Raw genomic sequence first — 25,503 nt, 5'->3', positions numbered from 1 at the left:
GCTAAAATGCGATAACTATAAGACACCTTTATTCATGAATATATTTACTGCAACCTCCTATCATGTGTATGCCGAATTCCTGGCAGGAAGACAACCGATACCCTTTACTAGCTGCTTGGTCAGCAACAAGCTATATCAGAACAAACCCCGTATGGACCTCGAACCTTCGACCTCCCGCTCCGCAGGTTGATGCCCTAACCACTGGGCCACGGAGGCGTGTATGACCCACTTTAAAAGCCGACTTAACAAGGCTGTTAATTAAAGCATATTAAATATTCATATTCATGGTCGTCTTATGGTCGGTTTATAGTCCCCCATTTAGTCAGGCGATCGTTGGGTTGGTCTTCTGAGCGTGTTCCTGTAGCGTTAATAGTTTTATGTATGTGTCGTTAAATTATATTGTCTATCATTATTACCCGTTGTAAATAGGAACATATTAAACAGTAAAATTCGTGATCGTTTTATGACCTTTGCCATGAATTATTAATACGTGTGTATAGCCAAAGTATAACCAAATTATGGGTTTAGAGTAATTACTTAAAGTACGAAGCACAATGAGACTGCATACAGAAGAAAGCAATACGTACTTGCGTATTTGGAGTACGTGCTCTCAAAACAAATTAACCTCCTAGTTAAGGTATCCGGCCCAAATGTATGTCTATTTTGGATATCTGGTGACCACTTATTATGTTTGTTTGTTTTTTGAGGGGTTTTTCATGGACACTTTCGTTTATTCAAAACAATAGGTACCATAGGTACAACAGTATATACAATCATGAAAAGTTGCGTTCATACTTGCTCTATTGTATCGTTTTAAACACTGTACAAATATCCATGATTATAAACTAAGGAAAAAAAAAGAAACAAACATGCAAGTAAATCACATATTCTCATTTGTATGCTTTAAAATTTAACTTAAATTCAAATATAAATAATTCCAATAAAAATGTAGTTTAAAGTAGAAAACGTTCTACAACTGTCCAATTACTTCTTTCCTTAACTGATAAGTTTGTGTTTTTATAAATATCCAAAGCCAGTCTAAGGCTATTATTAAATCCATGTACTGTTGGAACTATTTTTTTTTTCTTTTACAAAGGAATATGATTTTTTTAAATTCTAGGAACAATAAATCAAAACTAAAATTATTTTTTCCAGACCCTAGCAAAACAAACATACTATTTATGACAATATTTGAAGCAATATAATACATTTTTCGTAAAATATGCTGTAGCAAAGGCTGTATTTTATTACAATCCCAAAAAAGATGGAGTTTCTTCACTGCCTTCACAAAAAGAACATAGGTTATCGTCAACTAGTTTCATTTTATATAGCAACGAATTCAAACATCATTTCACATAGAACATAAAAACTTCACATTCAATACATCTAACATATTCTACATAATTCCTGCAATTTTCAGAGCAAAACATTGAATTTTCGCTGAATTGCAATCAAATTACGATACATGGTTGAACCCGACCGGCACAGTCCAATGACGTCGATGACGTTGCGCTCATAAAGCGTCATATTTTTTCGAAGTATTACCAAACAACACTGACACATGGCACGTAATCCACTGCATATATTATAAAAATATAAATAGATGGAAAAAATGAACCCCTAAATCGTCTCTTAAAACTCTTTGCACTTCCGTATCCTGCCCCGAGGATGCTTTCTTCAACAAAAACCGTCAAATGGCGATCCCCTCTGATGACGTTCTTTACCAACGTCAAAAACGTCGTGCCACTCGTCTTCATCTGGATTTTTCCTTATCGTCTTCTATGGAATATCATCATTCTCTTAAACGTTAATGCCAGTTAAATACTAATGAACGACACATGTTGCTTCATTTTCACCTCGGCCATCATTATCATAATCTGTGTCCATGTTTTCCCCAATTAAATGCAAAACTTCATCGTCTCGCGCTTCCACAAAGTCCGATGACGCCATGTTGTGTCCTAGACTGTGCTTGTAATCAAGTCAGAATATAACAACTTTCAAACGGAAATGACGTAAGAAACTTGAACAGTATATTAGTATGAAGTCAACGTAGTATGTGACGTAATTTGGCGGAATTTCATAGATAAACATGGAAGAAAAGCATGTTGTAAGAGATACATAAAAAGATTGTAAACGTTAATTTAAGACGGTGTGCCGACCGTGCGTTCCTGTTATTTTACATTCCGTAATTTTGCAATACTCATTAATTTTACAGACCTAAATTTCATACCGTCTATGCAGAATACTTTGAATAAGATATTCATGAATTAAAAAATCATTTGGACGAAAAATATAGAAAATATGTAAGAAGTCCACGTAATTCTGGATCACCCCTCGTATTATGTGAACTATTCTTGTTTGTAACCATTAATATATGAATCTCTTGTGCAATAAAATACATAGCTATATACAACTTTCCATTTAATATTGATATTTTCATATAACAACACCCACTTTTGTTGGCTAGTTGGTTTTTCAGTGTTTTTAATAAACATGTTGTAAATAAATCTATTGAGGTCCTGTTTTACCAATATAGGATATAAAAAACAATTTATACATGGATTTTTGCAAAGAGCAAGGTCGATATCTCTTAACATAATGTTCTATTTCTTCATATATGAATCTATTGCAGATATAAGTCCATTATAATGTAAAAAGTTCAATTTTTTGCCAACAATCAATTCTAAAGCACTTAGATCATACCTTTTACCATTTAGATCGAATAAGTTTTTACGTAGTGTAACCCCTTAATAAATAATGCATGCATAAATACATAGTTTCCATTTTTAAAGTTATGGTTATAGAATAAAGGCATGTGCAAAAATTGTTTTACAGTGTCTATACATATTTTATCTATATATAACATATATGCTTTTACAACATCTTTCCAAAATACATTTGACAATTTTGGCAAATATTTCCACAATACATTTTACCAAATTTAAACATCTTATCAACATCAAATAAACTCTCCATCACTTTAAAACATTTACTTTCATTATGTACTATATAATTTTTAAGCCATTTTACTTTTAAACTATACATATAACTCGCTACATCTATCATTTTAATACCACCTTCTGTAAAATCTTTCACAAATACGGTGCTTTTTATCTTAGGTTTTCCACCCCATACAAACTTAGAGAATAAATCATTGAGTTGTTTCATAAAAGCATTTGGTGGATTAGGTAAGCTGATAAATAAGTGTGTAAACAGTGGTAATAAAATTGTCTTTACGACAGTTAGTCTCCCTATAGGTGTTAATTTTCTTCTTTTCCAATATTCAATGCTATTCTTCACTTTCAACAGTTTCTCATCAAAATTAAGGTTACACATTTTGTTAAGATCTACATCAAAATGTACACCCAGTAGTTTAAATCTAGTATCCCCCCATGACAACTTAAATTTTGTTTTAATAGATCTGGCAGAATATTTTTGTGTTCCAATCCAAACCAACTTTGTCTTATCAAAATTTACTTTTAGTCCTGAAAATTGTGAAAATCTATATAACTCCTCTATGACAGTTTTGACCGTTTTCTCTGTTCCATCTAATAATAAAGTTGTATCGTCCGCAAATAAAGAAATCTTGTATTCCTCTCCATCAATACATATACCTTTTATGTCTTCACAATGTCTAATCTTTATAGAAAGGATTTCTGCACATAAAAAAAAATAATATGGAGAAATTGGATCTCCCTGTCGACAACCTCTACCTATCTTAAAAAAAAATCTGACAAGTATCCATTTAATTGAACAGCAACTTCAGCATTATATAGAAACATTTTAATCCAGCTTTTAAAAGTTTCACCAAATTTGAAAAATGCTAAAGTTTTCTCAATAAAATTAAAGGATATAGAATCAAAAGCCTTTTCAAAGTCAATCAGCATAATGATTCCAGGAATGTTATTATCATCACACAATTTCATTACATCATACACTAACCTAGTGTTTTCACTTATATTACGACCTTTAACAAATCCTGTTTGGTCTTTGGAAACTGAAACACCTAATACAGATTTCAATCTATTTGCTATGCTACCTGAAGCTATCTTATAAACGACGTTAAGCAAAGTAATAGGTCTCCAGTTTTTCAAGAATTGTTTAGGTTTCTTTTCCTTTGGAATACACACAATCGTACCTAACTTTATATTTCTAGAAAACGAATTACACTTAAAGGCATGGTTTATTGCTCTAACAACAAAATTGCCAATATTTTTCCAAAACATTTTATAAAAATTTATCATTTTTCATAACTTTTAAAGTATTTGATACTTCATCATATGTCAAAAGGCCCTCTAAGGAGTCTATCTGATTTAACTCAGACTCTAGAATTAATAACTGTTCTTTATTATCTTCCGTCATATTACTTTGTAATTTTAAAATATCATTTAGCAATATTTGTTCTTGTTGATTTCTTTTTTCAGACTTGTAGCTAGCAAATGATATAGTTTTACCTCTAATTTCCATTAACAAAGTTTCTAAAAATAGTTCATCGTTAATTACAAACTGTATTTCTGACCTATCCATTTCTATCACAGCATCATATACAGGAATACAATATTGTAAAATTACATCATTAATCTTTTTTTAATACATCCTAAATATTCAATATCTAATAAAAGTGAGTTATTCAATTTCCAGAGACCTTTACCATGCTTGGCTGCAGAAAAACATAACTCTAAAGTAATAATTGAATGATCCGACTTATAACACATATCTGTTTCACATTTTCTAACAAGATTTGTCATATTATATGATATCAAAAATAAGTAAAGTCTTTCCTGCTGAAAAGGGTTTAGTCTTCTCCAAGTGTAAGTTTTATTCTCTCCGTGTAATTCTCTATATGGATCTAGTATGTTTCTTTCATAAATTATATCTAATAATCTTTTCCTGGCTTTAACATTATGGTGAATCGTTCTATAGTTTTTATAGTCTAACTCTGGGTTAAGCACTAAGTTATAGTCCCCACAAATAATATACCTATCAATATTACTCAGTTTATCTATTTCATTGAAAATCATATAAAAATAATCCGGACAATCTGTTTTTGGTGCGTATATATTAGCTAACAAGAAAGACATATCATTATACAAAATTTATATCAACAGAAAATTTCTATTATTGTCTTTAACTACACTGTTAGTTTTAATGTCTAAATTATTTCGAAATAGTATAGCAACTCCCCTGGCATTTGTTTTCCCATGGCTGTAAAAACATTCACCATTCCATTCTGAATATATTGATTTCTCAAGTTCATAAGTGAAATGAGTTTCTTGAATACAGACGATATCAAGCTTTTTTTCTCTAAGTAAATTAAATATGTCAAGGCGCTTTTTTGTATTATTTAACCCCCTACAGTTGTAAGAACATACATACAAATTAGACATAAGTATTACATGTGATATCTAAATAACTATAAAAATATCCATAGTATTTGTAACCACATTTAAACATAATGTCAACTATTACAGTTTTCCCATTGCATACAGTAAACATACATTGCATGTAAGAGTAAAAAACAGAACAAGAAATACAGCCAGCGTGGAAATACATAATTTACACCGACTAGCTTTCACCTGTTGCATAGGATATTATAATCATATGCAACAAAAATTGGTACCATGTACCAGCAGTTTTAGTCAATAATAATTACCCTATGTTAAGTAAAAAAAAACAGAAACAAAAAAATATATAGAGTTCTAGAGCATTTCTAGCTGTTTTAATAAGAAGAAAAAAAATGTACCTATAAAATAAAACATTCTCAAAGCATCATGTTGTACAAAACAATATACATTAAGTATATATACACAAACATGCACACACAATTATCATATCGATAAAATGTTAAATCATGCAAACAAATTCAACGATCACATATTAAGTATTTACAAATACATCTAATCCGATTGTCATTCAGATGGCAGAATCTGTTATGTCACAATACAGAGCAATTATGTTAACAACATTTAATAAATAGTAAAATATTTTGTACTGCAGGGTTGGAGCAAGATACCAATGTAACTATTTTGAAAAACCAACAGAGACGCTTATCACTTCACACAAGGCAGAATATGTGTACTATGTAATATAATAAACAATTATATCAGAGAAAAAGAAAAATACAAGCCCCGAAAACAGAAAAAAAAGAAAGACGTAAAGGATGTAAATCTTAGTGAAAACTTTCAACATTGGGTTCACCCCAACTGTCCATAATTTAAAGGATTATTTGGACACCTTATATTTACTACAATCTTAACACTCATGACCTATATCTTATTGGTTCACAATTTAGTCTTGGTGTAGAAAAATATACAGTATGATATAGTATTTATAGTTCTTTAGATCAGACATTCAGCAAATTCTTAAACCCCTTTAAAACTAAATAAAATTGTTTCATCTTATGAGTACACCGGCTTGATATTTAAACGGTTTTAAATTAAATAAACTTTTTTAGTCATAAAAAGATATGTTTTATGTAATGCGTTAACTACAATATGTTCACATTATAACATGTTAATAGATGGTGTACAGTAAACCTGACTGGTGTCAAAAACAAAATCAAAATGAATAATATAGTAGTCATGTTTACATCATAATTAATAAACAAGATATCTACATTTTATTAATATTATTACAGTTACTTCAGAAACAATCACAAACTATTCTGAAAAAACAACATCTACTAATCTAAAACAAAATTTCACCTTTTTACACGGTTTGAGCTGTAGTCTCTGATATCAAATTTTACACGTTCCCCTCTATGGGTTTGTCCAAACACTGAATCATTAAAAAACTAAGCACTTTCTATTTGTTCGTGATCAAAAAGTCTGCTGATAAGCCCTGCGTTCAATCGTGTCACATCGTCTGTTATTCTGTGTCATGCCAACTTCATCTGTTTTATTTTCCTCATGATCCGTGACTTTACACTAGTGTTTATTGTTTTGATAACCACAGGCCTCACCAACCCCCCCCCCCACCCCTGGTTGGAATCCTATGAATAGCCAGAATCTCCTCCTTCTTTAACTCAGTCCCCTGTGCCTTCAGAATCCCATCGACCTTCTCAGTCAGCCTCGCCTCCGTCTCGTCCCGTTCCTCGGTTATGTCCATTATTTTTATGTTTGTTTTACGAGAGTACAGTTCGTTGTAATTCGACATTTTAAGGGCGTCTGTACTCCTTTTATCATTTACTGATTTTTTTTTGTTTGAGTTCAGCAATTTGCTTCTGGAAATTTTGAGTTGAATTTGAAAGTTTATCTTCTAGCTGTTTTTTGTCAAAGTTAATATGTTGGTATTATTTGAAAAGGGTTAATGCGCAGAAAAAAAGAATACTGAAAATAACATATAACAATAAACAATGTTTTGGACTTCAAAGACCCAAAATACGTAATTTATGCCCTGTTTAAACTAAACAAAGACACACTAAGTGTGTGTATACCACGTGATAAATAGCGTCATGAATGCAACGTCAAAAAGCAACAATTTGCTTCGAATGATGACTTTAAATAAGATAACTTCACTATTTATACACCATATTAAATTAACCATGGCGTACTCTATGCCGCTAACACAGCCCCGCATTTGGTATTTTACCAGAGTTTGATTTAAAGTTCCGTTTCTTAAACCACTTCGACAAACCTTTTCACAAAAATGTCGCATGATGGAGCTCTGTTAAAATATTATTTTTGAAACAAGTTTGTCAAAAGGTTTGAGGAAACTAATCACCTTATCAAAGTCCGGGAATACAACGGGGCTCTGTTTCATTTAAAATTGTGCAGTAAAAGAAAAGTTATCTTCGATTTAAGTCTTTAGTTTAATCAAAATGTTGCCTTCCGACGTAGCATAATTATATGACGTTATTTATCACGTGGTTTACACACACTGAGACGGCTAGGCCGATATACCGCCAACTGCACGTACATCGTTAATGTAAACAAAGGAAGTTCGCATAAACGGAATACGGTCGCGTTACTGTCTCACAATGTTCTGGAAACAAAACTATTATCAACAACGCGGAATGCCTGTGTGTATTACATGGTGTATTCCCACCTCGGTCCTTATCTTACATATTATTTTCCCAAACTCTTAAAACAATCTCGAGAGAGCTATTTCTCTTCTTGTCGTTGTATCCTTTTGTTTTGATCCACTTCTTAATTTCAAAGACAAATGTTTAAATTCGATATAATTACCAGTCGTTACACTTTGCTTCTAATTTTAACAGAGTGTTTCAGCATCAAGTTGTATATTCAAATGCCAAAAAAAAACACCATCAAAAACAGATAGTGTAACTACAAAAAAACATTTCTCAATTTTAAGAATAAAGACGGGAATCGATTTAAAAATCACATTTGTATGCAAATTTAGCTTCGTTGTCGTGTTTTCCTTTCCTGTGAATGTGTTTATTTTGTTTCACGATGGAATACAATTATCCGATTTGTGTATTTGATTCGAACACGTCTATCAGTTTTAAAACAATATTTTATCGGAAAAATCTAGATTAAATGCGCTTGCGTTTGTTGATTTACAGCAGCAAATTTCGAAATAATTGAATTGAATGAAAATATCGAGATCATGATGACACAGACTGTACGATCATGTTGATACAGACTGTACGATCATGATGAAACAGACTGTACGATCATGATGACACAGACTGTACGATCATGATGACACAGACTGTACGGTCATGATGACACAGACTGTACGATCATGATGACACAGACTGTACGATCATGATGACACAGCATGTACGATAGTGATGACACAGACAGTACGATCATGATGACACAGACTGTACGATCATGATGACACAGACTGTACGATCATGATTACACAGACTGTACGATCATGATGACACTGACTGTACGATCATTACGACACAGGCCGTACGATCATGATGACACAGACCGTACGACCATGATGACACAGAATTGACGACCATGATGACACAGAATGGACGACCATGATGCCACAGAATGGACGACCATGATGACACAGAATGGACGACTATGATGACACAGAATGGACGATCATGATGACACATAATGGACGACCATGATGACACATAATGGACGACCATGATGACACATAATGGACACATAATGGACGACCATGATGACATATAATGGACGATCATGATGACACAGACTGAACACTGATAATCAATGCTCATAACAAAATAGTATAGCCTCTTAGATAGCAGGTATTTTTTTCGGAACAGATCAGAAAAACCAACCCGATGGCACGTGCGAAAGCCCCACTAAGCGTGACAAAGCGTCGGATTTGTCGATCAAGGCGGAGAACAAATAAGTGATCTTCTTCTTGAATACGTTTAGTTGTCCATTTGTGTAAAAGAAATGACGAAGAAGAAGCATGTGTGTACTTGTCACCAAAAACAGAATGCGACGTTGTAAACTGACGTCACAACGAGTAGAAATTCCAGTTCAATTTTAACGACAAGTTCCTCTTAAACATGGCATTTTTTAAGATTGTTTTCTTGGCCTTTTCTAAGTTTGTGTTTTTTCAATATTGTTTATAACATTTTCGAAAAATATATATGTTATTTCACTGTATAGAAATGTCATAATCTCATTGTCATAAAATCTCTTATAAAATAAGAAATTCCGCCTAGTTGGGCATGCCAGATGGAATCTTCCAAAAGGGCCAAATTCACCGGAAATGCCTGTCCGGTGTATAAGAATGAAATATGTATACTTTGAAATACCACACAATAAAGGATATATGTTTGCTAATCTTCGAAACAACATGCCGTTCGGTCTATTTTCAGACTTTTATTTGTCAGTTATTAGGTGCTTCTTCTGAGCTATATGGGTTTGTATAAAAAGTATTCACTTTTGTTTTTCCGGAACATCAAATCTTTTGTGAAAGAAGATCGTGCACGAGAGTCCGTCTTAAAACATCACTTAACTTAATAATCGATTTTTAATTACACTGCATGAACGATTACTTCAAAATAACAGTTGACAACGAGTATACGGAAGTACTAACACGTCGCTCACTTCCAATACTCAAAACTCCAAGGCAAAATAAGTGTAAAACCCTAAGCGTTCTATATTGTCGCTTACTGTCGGAAAATAGGTGTGTCAGAAAATAGCTCATTGAGCTAATATTCCTTGTTATCATATACCCGACTTTTTAGGGGTAAAAGTGTTTGTAAGCACCAACCCGACCGGCCCTGTAATTCCTCCCGACCCTTTACATTTTATGCCATAGTGTCGCTTTGTTTTCGTAATTTCCCGAAAAATGTGCATTATTTTAGTGTACATGTTAAAATTTAATCATTTTATATATAAATATAATAGTAATATAGTTTGATATTGGTTGGTTTGGTACAGAATCTAGGTTCCGTAAAAATCAAACCTCACCTATTTTTGGAGATGTTAGAGGAAACAAAGATTGTTTATGGCCCTATCAAGGTTACCTTTTTTCTTCAACAATCAAAACTACTCAATTGTGTTGGCTACCACAATGACACATCTTCTTGTCTTCAGATACATCCATAAATGTGGGAGCACATAATACTAGTTTGCGATTCAAAGACTTAAATGACAGTATGATGTTAATATAAAGTTAAAAGTGTTACACTCAGACTTATTCGTGGAACGATTTAACCACAAGCGCTCTCTTCTTGTCGCTCACCGTTCAACCAGTTTAAACCCAATGTCCACATCCGTTCCACCGTTTTAACTTCAGTCCCCTCCTCTTTTCACTGACCGTTCAACCGGTTTAAACCAAATGTTCTACATCCGTTCCACCGTTTTAACTTCAGTCCACTCCTTTTTTCACTGACCGTTCAACCGGTTTAAACCCAATGCTCACCTCCGTTCCACCGTTTTCACTTCAGTCCCCTCCTCTTTCCACTGACCGTTCCACCGGTTTAAACCCAATGCTCACATCCGTTCCACCGTTTTTACTTCAGTCCCCTCCTCTTTCCACTGACCGTTCCACCAGTTTAAACCCAATGCTTACCTCCGTTCCACCGTTTTAACCCCTAGTCCCCTCTCCTCTTCACTGGCCGTTCCACCGGTTTATCCCCAGGTCCCTCTTCTCTTCACTGGCCGTTCCACCGGTTTATCACCAGGCCCCTCTTTTTTTCAATGCCGTTGCCAAGTTGGTTACCAAAACATTAATTTACAACCAAATATAAGTGTCTGTATTATAAGCTGTGTGTTTTAGACATTAACAAAATAAAAAAATAACTCCAACTTACACGACATTTGGCATCGAACATTCAAAAGGGAAAATCGTGCTTGCACGACATTGGACATGTGTCGTGTGTGTTCAATGTCGTGCCAGATATTGGACACACACGAAATTCATTTTTGAATGTCCAGAGTCGTGCCAGCAAGACGTTCAGTTTTGAATGTCGCATGTCGTATGTATCGCTCACACAGCCTGTCCTATTTGTGTTGTGCCCTGTGACAATAACAGTCTAACGTAGAAACTTGAGAGAGCCTTGATTCTGTTGGAGCTTTGTTCACGCTGTTTCTGTTTGTTTTTCCCTGAGGTTTCCATTGTATTATGCGAACATATATGCTATGTCCCGTTGAATGATACTCACTTAAGCAGTATGATTCAAAGTCAAAACAAATACACGTTTTCACGAAATGTTCGCGTTTTAATTAAGTTGTGCAAAATTGAATAACAGCCGGTTAAACCAAACGGATATTGACGATTTTTTCACGTTTTCGCTGAAAATCATCCACACATCAATTCTATGTTTAGTTGTTCTATACAGGAAGTAGCCTTCAAGTGGCGTGTACATTATCGATACTATCAATAATCAAGGTTCGAATGAGAGTAATTGTTAATGTTTGGTTAGCATTGAATGGAATTGAAATCAACTGAATTCTTAGTTTTCCCCCTTTACATTATAGATAACTATTAACTATCTTTATCATACTGCATTGTAGCTTTTTAACGTTAATGAAGTTCTCTGACAGAAGCTGAAAGAGAATAATAAAAAAGCAATCTGGGTTTCTCTCAGATACGACCCATAAATCAGTCAAAGAACGCCTTATCGCTAGAAATAGGGCGATTTAGGAAATAAATAGTATTCTTTGTTACCATATACTTCGATCTAAGATATATTTGACGCTATAATATTCATTTCAATTCCATTCAGTACGTGCCGATAAACCAGTTCTATCTGTATGTAAAAGAGTTCTGGTTTATACAGTGCATGCATGATGTTTATCTGCGTAAGTTTGCTTAAAATGTGGTCTTCGTTACCTTTAAATGACAATGTTTTCTTTATGTTATGCGAAAATTGTATTAAATAAGTCCAGTTTACATATCATTGAAAGACGTGTTTTAGGTGCATTGCTAAAAACGAAATCAAGTATCATAATTCGTGTAAGTCTCATAAAAAACAACGAGCGAACAACGAGCGTAGGAAAAAAACTGCGTCTACAAAAGTGCCATGATGGAAATCCCCATTTTCTAAAATGACAGCAATGTCGCACGAGGGACCCGGGGAACTCATCACCACAGCGCTTCTCAATATCACCCAGTAATTATCTCACACATACTTTGTGTCAAATACATAGGCAACCGACCCATGCATTTCAAACTTTCTCCAAGAAAGCGTACATGTCAGTTCTTATTAAATTCTGGAAATTCTGTTCTGGATGTCTTTTATGATTATTCGTCCCACGTTCTATATGTCGCTATGCCCTTGAAATGTTTAGTTAAATATACTTAAAGTCATTGAGTTGTATGCTGTAAAGTGATGGGGTTGTATGCTGTAAAGTGATGGGGTTGTATGCTGTAAAGTGATGGGGTTGTATGCTGTAAAGCGATGGGGTTGTATGCTGTAAAGTGATGGGGTTGTATGCTGTAAAGTCATTGAGTTGTATGCTGTAAAGTGATGGGATTGTATGCTGTTAAGTGATGGGGTTGTATGCTGTAAAGTCATTGAGTTGTATGCTGTAAAGTGGTGGGGTTGTATGCTGTAAAGTGATGGATTTGTATGCTGTAAAGTGATGGGGTTGTATGCTGTAAAACGATGGGGTTGTATGCTGTAAAGTGGTGGGGTTGTATGTTTTAAAGTGGTGGGGTTGTATGCTGTAAAGTGATGGGATTGTATGCTGTAAAGTGATGGGGTTGTATGCTGTAAAGTCATTGAGTTGTATGCTGTAAAGTGATGGGATTGTATGCTGTTAAGTGATGGGGTTGTATGCTGTAAACTCATTGAGTTGTATGCTGTAAAGTGGTGGGGTTGTATGCTGTAAAGCGATGGGGTTGTATGCTGTAAAGTGATGGGGTTGTATGCTGTAAAACGATGGGGTTGTATGCTGTAAAGTGGTGGGGTTGTATGTTTTAAAGTGGTGGGGTTGTATGCTGTAAAGTGATGGGATTGTATACTGTAAAGTGATGGTGTGGTACGCTGTTAAGCGATGGGGTTGTATACTGTTAAGTGATGGGATTGTATGCTGTTAAGTGATGGGGTTGTATGCTGTAAAGTCATTGAGTTGTATGCTGTAAAGTGGTGGGGTTGTATGCTGTAAAGTGATGGGGTTGTATGCTGTAAAGTGGTGGGGTTGTATGCTGTAAAGCGATGGGGTTGTATGCTGTAAAGTGATGGGGTTGTATGCTGTAAAGTGGTGGGGTTGTATGCTGTAAAGTGATGGGGTTGTATGTTTTAAAGTGGTGGGGTTGTATGCTGTAAAGTGATGGGGTTGTATGCTGTAAAGTGGTGGGGTTGTATGCTGTAAAGTGATGGGGTTGTATGCTGTAAAGTGATGGGGTTGTATGCTGTAAAGTGGTGGGGTTGTATGTTTTAAAGTGGTGGGGTTGTATGCTGTAAAGCGGTGGGGTTGTATGCTGTAAAGTGGTGGGGTTGTATGTTTTAAAGTGGTGGGGTTGTATGCTGTAAAGTGATGGGGTTGTATGCTGTAAAGTGGTGGGGTTGTATGTTGTAAAGTGGTGGGGTTGTATGCTGTAAAGCGGTGGGGTTGTATGCTGTAAAGTGGCGGGGTTGTATGCTGTAAAGTGATGGGGTTGTATGCTGTAAAGTGGCGGGGTTGTATGCTGTAAAGTGATGGGGTTGTATGCTGTAAAGTGGTGGGGTTGTATGTTGTAAAGTGGCGGGGTTGTATGCTGTAAAGCGATGGGGTTGTATGTTGTAAAGTGGCAGGGTTGTATGCTGTAAAGTGATGGGGTTGTATGCTGTAAAGTGGCGGGGTGGTATGCTGTAAAGTGATGGGGTTGTATGCTGTAAAGTGGCGGGGTTGTATGCTGTAAAGTGATGGGGTTGTATGCTGTAAAGTGGTGGGGTTGTATGCTGTAAAGCGATGGGGTTGTATGCTGTAAAGTGGTGGGGTTGTATGTTGTAAAGTGGCGGGGTTGTATGCTGTAAAGCGATGGGGTTGTATGTTGTAAAGTGGCGGGGTTGTATGCTGTAAAGTGGCGGGGTTGTATGCTGTAAAGTGGCGGGGTTGTATGCTGTAAAGTGATGGGGTTGTATGTTGTAAAGTGGCGGGGTTGTATGCTGTAAAGTGGTGGGGTTGTATGCTGTAAAGTGATGGGGTTGTATGCTGTAAAGTGGTGGGGTTGTATGCTGTAAAGTGATGGGGTTGTATGTTGTAAAGTGGCGGGGTTGTTTGCTGTAAAGCGATGGGGTTGTATGTTGTAAAGTGGCGGGGTTGTATGCTGTAAAGTGGCGGGGTTGTATGCTGTAAAGTGGCGGGGTTGTATGCTGTAAAGTGATGGGGTTGTATGCTGTTAAGTGGCGGGGTTGTATGCTGTAAAGTGATGGGGTTGTATGCTGTAAAGTGATGGGGTTGTATGCTGTAAGGTGATGGGGTTGTATGCTGTAAAATGATGGGGTGGTATGCTGTAAAGTGATGGGGTAGTATACCGTCAAGTGATGGGGTTGTATGTTGTAAGGTGATGGGGTTGTATGCTGTAAGGTGATGGGGTTGTATGCTGTAAAGTGATGGGGTAGTATACCGTCAAGTGATGGGGTGGTATGTTTTAAAGTGGTGGGGTTGTATGCTGTAAAGTGATGATGTTGTATACAGTAAAATGATGGGGTGGTATACTATAAAGTGATGGGATGGTATACTGTAAAGTAATGGGTTTGTATACTGTAAAGTGATGGGATTGTATACTGTAAAGTGATGGTGTGGTATGCTGTTAAGTGATGGGATTGTATACTGTTAAGTGATGGGATTGTATGCTGTAAAGTGATGGGATTGTATGTTGTAAAGTGATGGGATTGTATGCTGTAAAGTGATGGGATTGTATGCTGTAAAGTGATGGTTTTGTATACTGTAAATGTTTGGGTGGTATACTGTAAAGTAATGGATGGTATCTTGTAAAGTGATGGGGTTGTATGCTGTAAAGTGGTGGGGTGGTATATTGTAAAGTGATGGGATGGTATACTGTAAACTAATGGGGTGGTATACTGTAATGTGAGTTGGTGGTATACTGTAAAGTGATGGGTTCGTATACTCTGAAGTGGTGAGGTTGTATGCTGTGAAGTGGTGGGGGGGGGTATACTGTAAAGTGATCGGTTGGTATACTGTAAAGTGTTGGTTGGTATACTGTAAAGTGATGGGATTGTTTACTGTAAAGTGATGGGGTTGTATGTTGTAAAGTGATGGGGTTGTATGCTGTAAAGTGATGGGGTGGTATGCTGTAAAGTGGCGGGGTTGTATGTTGTAAAGTGATGGGGTGGTATGCTGTAAAGTGATGGGGTTGTATGCTGTAAAGTGGCGGGGTTGTATGTTGTAAAGTGATGGGGTGGTATGCTGTAAAGTGATGGGGTGGTATGCTGTAAAGTGGCGGGGTTGTATGTTGTAAAGTGATGGGGTGGTATGCTGTAAAGTGATGGGGTTGTATGCTGTAAAGTGATGGGGTGGTATGCTGTAAATTGATGGTATGGTATGCTGTTAATTGATGGGGTGGTATGCTGTAAAGTGATGGAATGGTATGGTGTAAAATGATGGGGTGGTATGATGTAAAGTGATGGGGTGGTATGCTGTAAAGTGATGGGGTTCTTTGCTGTAAACTGATGGTTTGGTATACTGTAAAGTGATGGGGTGGTATGCTGTAAATTTATGGGGTGGTATGCTGTAAAGTAATGGGGTTGTATTCTGTAAAGTGATGGGGTGGTATGTTGTAAAGTGATGGTGTGGTATGCTGTAAAGTGATGTGGTGGTATGCTGTAATGTGATGGGGTGGTATGCTGTAAAGTGATGGGGTGGAATGTTGTAAAGTGATGTGTTGATATGCTGTAAAGTGATGGGGTGGTATGCTGTAAAGCGATGGGGTGGTATGCTTTAAAGTGATGGGGTTGTATGCTGTAAAGTTATTGGGTGGTATGCTTTAAAGTGATGGGGTTGTATGCTGTAAAGTTATTGGGTGGTATGCTGTAAAGTGATGGGGTGGAATGTTGTAAAGTGATGTGTTGGTATGCTGTAAAGTGATGGGGTGGTATGCTGTAAAGCGATGGGGTGGTATGGTGTAAAGTGATGGGGTGGTATGCTGTAAAGTTATGGGGTGGTATGCTGTAAAGTGATGGGGTGGAATGTTGTAAAGTGATGTGTTGGTATGCTGTAAAGTGATGGGGTTGTATGCTGTAAAGCGATGGGGTGGTATGCTTTAAAGTGATGGGGTTGTATGCTGTAAAGTGACTGGGTGGTATGTTGTAAAGTGATGTGGTGGTATGTTGGAAAGTGATAGGATGTTATGCTGTAAAGTGATGCTTTTTTGTAACCGCGTTTGCTATGGCTAAGGGATATTATCAAAATAGCGTATTTTGTAATGCCGTGTTTGTATGTTTGCAATATTAAAAAGGTAATGAATACCATCAGAACAAAAGGACAAACCTTTTTCTTAAGACTCTACCCTGTCAGTGTGTATGTATACCACGTGATAAATGGTGACATAGATGTTACGTAGGAAGGCAATATTATTTTCTTCGAATGAAGACTTTTAACAAATAGATATGATCTTGTTTCGTGATACAGGAATCAAAGGACTTGTGACACACGGACACACAATCAAACACACACTCCCACAATCTACATTACATCAATATCAATCAGAAATATTTAGTAATGAGCGTTGGGGTTTCAATCTCAACTCACAAACCTAACATGAAACGACAGTAACAATGTTGTTATTGTTTATCTCATAAATATTGGGGTTACCGACTTCATCTATGCATTTTATGGCTGTCATCCCAGACCAATATAGTCAAAACAAACGTAGAAATCGTGGCAATCGTTATTATTATTTAGGCTGAAAATGTTGAAAATGAGTAGTTATGTAAAATATTGTGAAGCGTCAGTTGAGTTCCGCGGAAGAATAAGTGAAATTTTCATTAAGCGAGAGGAATCATGCCTAAACTAATTTCAGTACTTTGAAGTGGTATCTGAGTCATTTCCATTTATATGTCTTTATTAAATTAAATATATACGAACGCAAATACCTCCACCAGACTTATTTTCGCAGACGATATCTTCATGTACGTTCCATTGATTATTTTTTGAAACCCTGCCAATTATGAGTACTAAAATTCCCTTGTAAAACAACGTGCCATTTATGACGATGTCTGAAGACATGATGCTAATTTGTTATTACCAAAGCTGTCATAAAACATAAATCACGCTATGTCTCCAGCAAAGAAAATCACTCGAAAACTTCATCTCAATTCTATTTGTCAACGAAATTTACGTAATTGCGGTTCTAAATCACTCTAACATTACACGGGAATTTCACTGTGGTGAATCTGACGGGAAATCGAACTTCAGCTCAAAAGCAAAGCCATCGATTCTATTTTCTTATCACACTAATGATTAAACCTAATGCTTATTCACGTCTGCCGTTAGGATACACGTGAAAATAGACTACAGACTTATTAAGTAACAAAGGCGAGCGTTATCTAGAAAGCCCTCGATGGGACAAATCCAGATCAATCATAACAGTCTAGAGGCTGTGATAATTAATGACAATCCTCACTAACGCTGCAATTTTTCTCTTTGTAAGATATCTTGCTGGTTTCCTTGTTTCTTGCTACAAAAGAACTTAATTGAATTATGTTCCTTCCAACTTCTATTCGGTTTATTTTTTCCAATGTTAATTACTTTCTATGACCGTTTGCCGCAAGATAAAAACTGAGGACAAAAATGCCCATGAAACCAGAACGCTTGGCTCATTTTTATAATACAGTTTATTCTTAATTTCCGTTCATATCCGCCGTCTCTGTAAAAATGCAAAATTCTTTGTGTAATTAATTGTCATTAACAAAAAAAAATGTAGAAATGATTAATATAAAATTGGCATATTCAATTTACTTGTACCATTAATGTTTCCACGTCACGAGCCATAAGTAAAATCGTTCGGGAAATATTTTGCCATTGGATAACCCCACTATTAACGTTATAAGATCAATTATACAATGTCTTGCGTTTGTTCCTTTACCGTTGTTCCTTTATTGAGTTATGCTGTATGAATTTTTACTATATATATATACTCTTTAACGAACTAGTTCTTGATTATTTTTGGTTATGTGAACCATTAGGCCGGCAGGCAGTTTCATTGGTTAAGAAGATCACTCATACGATATCTTAGTGTTTGGCGCGGAATGTCGTTGTACTAGCCAGAATGCATGCGGGAAACGCTGAACAGCCCCTGAATAAATCAAACACTGACTATATGGAAATTTAACGGTGGTTTTTGGCGGAAGCTTAAGACGATTAGATGAGAATATGTACGGCAATACAATAAGCAGAGACATGAGCGAAAACTCTAAATGGTCTTGGTGATGTTAATATTGGAAATATCCCTGTTTTCTTAAAGATCTGACCTGTGATATAATGTCATGTATGGTACGATTGAAACAAACATGGCATTTCTATACAAAACAATAATCGATTGTAAGTAATTTCAGTGTTTAGATTTATCGACTTAAGAAGTGATATCAACCTCGGGGTACACATAAAACACGCTTGTATGATTTTATTAAAATGATGAAGTAAAGGTTTTTAAAGCTTTTTGACGTTTGTTCCGACCCAAAATCGTTATTAGAACATAATAAAACTAAGTTAACCATTCTAAAAACGCATTTCGAACAAATGTTTTCCTCGATTTTCATCATGCATGAAAAAAAGAATGACGCATGCCCGTGAGTTTGCTAATTTTGCAGCGTTTGACAGTTATAAACAGAAAAATATCTCTCCAAACGCTTAGGCATTTTTTCTTGCAATACTTATGGTTAGACGCGTTATATTCGGTCCTTTTGCAGATTTGTTACTGCTCTCTAGCAGTCACTTTTTCCTGGATGTTACGTCATTTACTGCAAACTTGCGTAATCGAAGAGGTTTTATGACAATGACTGTTATTTGTTACCCAAAGTTATTGTGAATGTTGTGTAATCATCATCTCAATGCCTTTCAACTATTCAGAAGTTGTCGATCCTAAAGATTGACACCATTAACTCCAATATCTGACTTGAACTGTTGAACGCAACCGAGCCCATGGCTTACATTCTATTAAACTTCAACTTAATGTTCCGAAACTAACTTACAAGCAATAAAGTCACTATTCCGAACCCCTATGGTTTTTCATAAGTGATTTTATTGTGAAAAAACAGGGGTTTATTGTGTATAAAAATAACACTTTATTACAATTTGTCTTACACTTACAAGTTAAAGTTTCCTAATCAATTTTTATCAATGCTCTTGGAATATTAAACTATTCTCCAAGTGCAATGCATCCATTGTTTTCATTGCTTAAATCGAAATAAAACTTTCTTTTGTCACGTTCTTTTCGTTATTTTCAGCAAGCTTATGTCTTACAATAAAATCTATAAATTATATACATGGCATTAGAAGTTGAACACCCCTTAAAGTTTGTAAAATAGAGGTTTAAAATTCACAACAGTAACAACATAAAAATGAAATCTGTGTATGGCCAGGTACCGTATTTAAATTTCTCCCACCCCCGATAAGTAATTCCCCCCCCCCAAAAAAAAAAAACATGCTAGAAATCCTTATCTTGCCCACGGGCCAAGATAAAACAAGTACCCGTATGGAACTCCTTTTTAATGGTCGTCACATTGTAATTACATCCCTTGTTGAAGACTGTCGTCTGTAGCATCATAGAAACCTGGTCTTGTGGCAATATTTAGAATGCTAATTAATTATTTCTCGCTTCAAATGTCACCATAAAAACGTTTTCACGCACTTTTCAAGAAATAATGCTTCACTCTCCTCAGAACAATTTAAAGTCCGATTTGACTATTAACATAATCTGAATCACTGCGCGCATATTCATGACAACCACGAATTATCACATATAAATCGCATTTATTTTCACTACGCACAAAAGAGTTCCAGCAAAAAAAAATCATTAAATTTATTCAACTGAGGTGGGAGAAAAAGCATCTACCATAGCCGCTGGTGTAGGAAAGGTTCACCCAACCCTCGCACAACCTCGTTTCCGCAAAACACCCTACGCTCGAGTCGGGATGAACCTATATTACACTCTCGGCCGTGAATGATACTTACAATCTTAGTCTGTTTTATTTAGTGAACAGAATCTCGTTCTTACCACAAATATGAAAAACGCATGAACAAGGTCCAAATAATAAATGCGGTATGATTTTTATGAATACGGCCCCAGCCGTGGCATTCAATATGCAACTTAAGTCAATTTTATGGTCATTCATCACTGACCCCATTCACTGTAGAAGTCCGTTTTTTTATATCGAGCAATCCGATTAGCTACATCGTTCTTATATTAAATTCAGACAAATATTAAATATCACCCCGGCTATTGATGACTGTATGGTTTAAATATTCGGTTTCTAATGTATGTTTATTCATATGTATTAATATCTATAAATAGCGAACTTTATCTGTTAGGGCAGAAACGAAATCATGAATATTTGTTAATATATGAAACGTAATTCAACTATTAGTAATACAACTTAATGCAACAATGTTATTTTGATATTTCTTATTGCCTTTGTAAACAAAATATTATAATAGTGATAATTATCTGTCGTGTATAGCTTTAAAACATGTCGTTTACTTTTATCGTCTACAAATGAATTATGTTATATGTTTAGACAATGATAAAAATATAATTATAAACATATATGTACTTAAACGATGTACTATGTCATTAGTCTTAATACACTGCCTGTTCTTCCTGTTTTCTTCAGTGATATTCCTTTCTATTCTGCTCTGTTCAGCTGTGTTCTGTTTTGCTTAGCTCTGTTTTGTTCAGCTGTTTTCTGCTCTGTTCTGTTCAGCTGATTCTGTTATGTTATGCTCACTAAGATTAAGTTATTTTCTGTTCTGACCAGTTGTGTTTTGTTCTGTTCAGTTCTGTTCAACTATGGCGTGTTCTGTTCAGCTGTGTTTTGTTCTGTTCAATTATGTTCTGCATAGTTACTTTATGTTCTATTCTGCTTAATTTGTGCAGATGTTCAGTTATGTTCTGTTCAGCTGTTTTGTGTTCTGTTCTGCTCTGTTCTATTCTGCTAAGTTCTATTTCGTTCTGTTCAGTTCTGTTAAGCTCTACTCTGATCTGTTATGTTTAATGTTATAAAGCTTACACCTACATCAGTTGTGTAACATTTGCAGCTTACGATCTTTTGCCCTTTAGACAGGAAGTCACAATGTTTATTAATATCCTTTATCCTTACGTTTCAGGCCAACGGAACCAAAGACATCCCGGCAATCCGCGTAAGTTTATTATCATTTTCCACATTCTATCGATTGCTGTCATAGCATTTCGCAATGTTCGCCTATCAATTACTGCATAAGATTTCCGAGCAAGCCATCCAATTAGGGACTTAACCGCTATTTTTCAACTTCGAAACGATGTTTTTCTATATCGCCTTTATCCTTAGAAACAACCGGAAGTAAGAAATTCGGAGAAAGTGTCGCTTATTACCCTCCATTGGTTTCCGGCGAACGGATCGATCTGTAAACGTGCAAGTGGCTAATGCCAAAACGGCTTATTATTGAGGTTATAGTTTTATTGTGTTGTCATCCTGTCTAGGGAATTTTAGAATAATGTCTGTCTGAAATAATGGAACGTCTATGCAAAGATAGACGAAACGCCAAAAATGTATCGAGTAGCCGTATAAGGCCCTAACAACAATAATGCTATGGTTACCTGACACTACATGGAAGGGCGCGCCGATCTATCTTCCGTGTTCTCAATAAGATTAGTATAGTATTACGCCAAATTGATGAGTACAGTATTGCTATTTTTACCATTTCTGACAGTAGAGAAAACAATGTAAGAAAAACTATCTGGAACGAATCTAACCGACTTTCCGTACTTTATGTGAAACGTTAAAGCTGCACTCTCAGAGATTGGCAGTATTGACTTTTCTTTAAATTCTTGTTTCATGATCAGCTGATTTTGACATCAATGCCTTCAATTTAGTCAAATAAGATAACTCGCAATATATATCTCTCAATTGCTTGGAAAACTGCCGAATAGCTCATTGTTTCTTAAAGCGTAGGTAGCGCTTTTAGCCAAATACAGTCATCATTTTCGAACGCAAATATAAAACACTGCAATCCGATTTTTGTCTTTTTTCACTGGTTTCCAGATACTAACGTAAATTTAAAAAATAAAAAAGTTGTCTAAACCGTCAATCTGCGGGAATGCAGCTTTAAGTGTATTGTCTAAACAGTCAATCTGTGAGAATGCAGCTTTAAGTGTATTGGGAAGTTCACATGTAACGCTCAGATACAAAAATGTAAGTTTTTTTAAAAGAAACATTTAAAAAAAAACGCACGGAAAGTCTAAGGTTTTGAGCTGTGTTATCCTGAAACTAAAACGAAACGTAATGAAGTATAGAAGCAGAAAAGGCTTATAAATGGCCATATTCATTGCCGTTATAATATGTAGATACATGCCTCGGTCTTGTTATCATTAATTATAGTCTAGTTTATTTCATAATACATTATACAGAATGTACATCAGTATACACATTGTTTGTGTAGTGTTAGAAGGCACTGTAATGGTTACTTTAGTACAATAAACACTATAGCGGCAGCATTGGCAAGTTGTGGTTTTTTTCGAAATAGACAGCTAAACTATGAAGACATTGTCACGAAGGAAGCATTAACTTCTGTCATCTTCAATAAGGGCAATAAAGAATTATGTCAGCTTCTGTGAAGACTTGATTTGTCATGAACATTTATTGTCATATTTTAAACACTTAGTAGGTTTCTTCAAGCAAACACATTATTTGAAATTTATAAGACAACAAGCTTATACACATAACTCTTTTGTTCTAAAGAAAATGATCATTATGAGCTTTGAGCTTCCGATTAAAGTCTTCAATATTTGTTTTTAAGTATACGTTGTCATTTGAAATTTCTTGAATGAAATATGTCTAAACAAATACTGATTCGAGTATCATGCGGAATGCACACCACGAAGGTCCATCTCCCAAATCTGTAATATGGTAGGTTTTACTGCATATTGCTGGCTTGCGACATATATAATCTAACAATTGCTATGATACTAAAGTGGCGAGAAAAGTAGATTGTTGCAAAATAAAACTGTCAGGTGGCAATTCCCTAATAATATTAGTAAACGGTTTGATTGACGGTGGTCAAGTTGACAACGTGGCCCACCGTTGGCCTGTTTCATTTTGATTGTCCTATGCCATGCGTTTTTTCCGATGAAATATTCAGGAGACAAGCGGCTACAAAACTTTCTTGCGCGCCAGAAAGGTGAAAGACTAAGCTACAAGAAAAACATAACTTTTATGATAGTTCCTGCTACAATTCTTACATAATCAGACGATGTGCGCAGACTCAACACTGAAAATGCAAATTACGAAAAATGGAATCATCCGTTTAAGCAAAATGACTGAATATGGCGATCGACCTTTTCTGGTGTTGGATATAGGGTTCATATTAATCATTCTGTGATATTTAAGATTTTCCTAGAAATAAGCTCATATTCTTTTCAATGTGGTGTTACGAGGAAAGAGAAAAATTACCAGCGTAGTAGAGACTCAACTGCATTACGTAGGCAGTAGATTTCAATATAAATCAAATTAATACGTCCGTAACATTTGCAATGTAAATAGGATGATTCAGCGGGCATAGAACTCTACCAAGGGTAGGGTGTGTACACGCTCAATGGTAAAAGACTGAAATATGTCTAGTTTAATGGTACCTACAACTATACAAACCCACTGAAGGACGGAATTCACAAACACAAATAGTTTAACTCCTAATTCTAGACTTAAAATAGTTTTTGATTCCCCTACCACGACCCATGTAACGGTTAGATTACACGAAGTAATATTTTAATGATTAAGAACGGGCGGAGTGAGCGTGGTTTTAATATAACTTCTGGTCACCTAACTTTCTTAGAATACTACCTCATTGGCTGTCACATTGTCAACTCAATAACTGACACAGGGAATATGTATCGGCTGAGTGACAGAAGGCGGACCTTTAAACATCCGCGAACGTTTTAATTCTTAATGATAAAGCCTAGTACTGAAAGAGGCTGTACTCCGTATGATGAAATAGCGAAAAAAAGAAGAAAATTGTCGAAAACTGACATAAAATTGGTATGGATGTGTACAATGCACTGGAACTAACTAACTGCAGTATCACATAGTTTACACTTAATTTATTTTTCGCAGTTTGTTCGTATTTTTCCCATTAAAAAGATTACTAGGTATGTATGCCTAGTAGAATTCATTTTTATGCGTGATTGGCTAGTTGATGTTATCACTTGATATTACCAACTTATAGCTTAAATATTTCGGGGTTAACCTTCGTAGCAAAGCGGATACAACACTTTACTGCAATTTTGCGACACCGGTACGAACCCGGTATCCGACTCGATTTTTTTTTACATTTTGGTATTTTTTTACCATTATGATATCAAAGAGTAAAACGTTTTATTAAATAAAGGTCCTGAGATTCGTTACAGAAATAATTTTCTTGGTGCCAATCTGGTGTATAGTTCCATGAATGCTTCCGTATCTGCAATTCCATTGGCTGAAAATGTTGGTTGTATTCTAAGTAGATTTAGTGTTTGTTGGTCGGTCGGTCGAAAATAGTTCTTTTTACATTTGTCCAACTTATTGTTGCGACCACCAAACGCAACAGAGAAACATGAACCAGTTACCACCTTTAAACAACAATACTTACGGTTTTACAAATTCATAATTTCAAGTAAACTAGATAGTTTGAATACTTAAAAATTAAGAATGACGTCATAGACTACACCAAATATCTTCAATGATCTTGGTATTGTTAATGTCCATAGACTTTGATTTAAATTTAAATAGTACGCTGAAGACAACTCATAAAAATACTTTCAGAATTACTCACAAAATAATGCAATTAAATCAAAGACTTTTAATCAAAAATGTTAGTATATTCGAGCATTGGTGTTTTTTATGAAGATGGGTCATAAACTTTACCAAGACACCAGATCAGCGAGGTTTACAAAAGGGAAATGTTCCAGTAT

General features: G+C 35.6%; 1 protein-coding gene across 1 annotated transcript in view; it reads left to right on the top strand.

Annotated features, from left to right (window-relative positions):
- LOC128233724 (muscarinic acetylcholine receptor M1-like) overlaps window positions 1-25,503 on the top strand; it is a 117,517-nt gene that overhangs the window by 42,590 nt on the left and 49,424 nt on the right. Inside the window, exon 2 of the mRNA XM_052947540.1 lies at window positions 21,690-21,722. The gene's annotated coding sequence lies outside the window, so the exon portion shown is untranslated. The remainder of the gene's footprint in view (window positions 1-21,689; window positions 21,723-25,503) is intronic.

The sequence above is a fragment of the Mya arenaria genome, chromosome 5 (genome assembly GCF_026914265.1).
Source record: "Mya arenaria isolate MELC-2E11 chromosome 5, ASM2691426v1".
Classification (NCBI taxonomy): Eukaryota; Metazoa; Mollusca; class Bivalvia; order Myida; family Myidae; genus Mya; species Mya arenaria.
The sequence above is the reverse complement of the archived record's forward strand: the minus strand, read 5'-3'. Positions and strand labels throughout refer to the sequence as shown.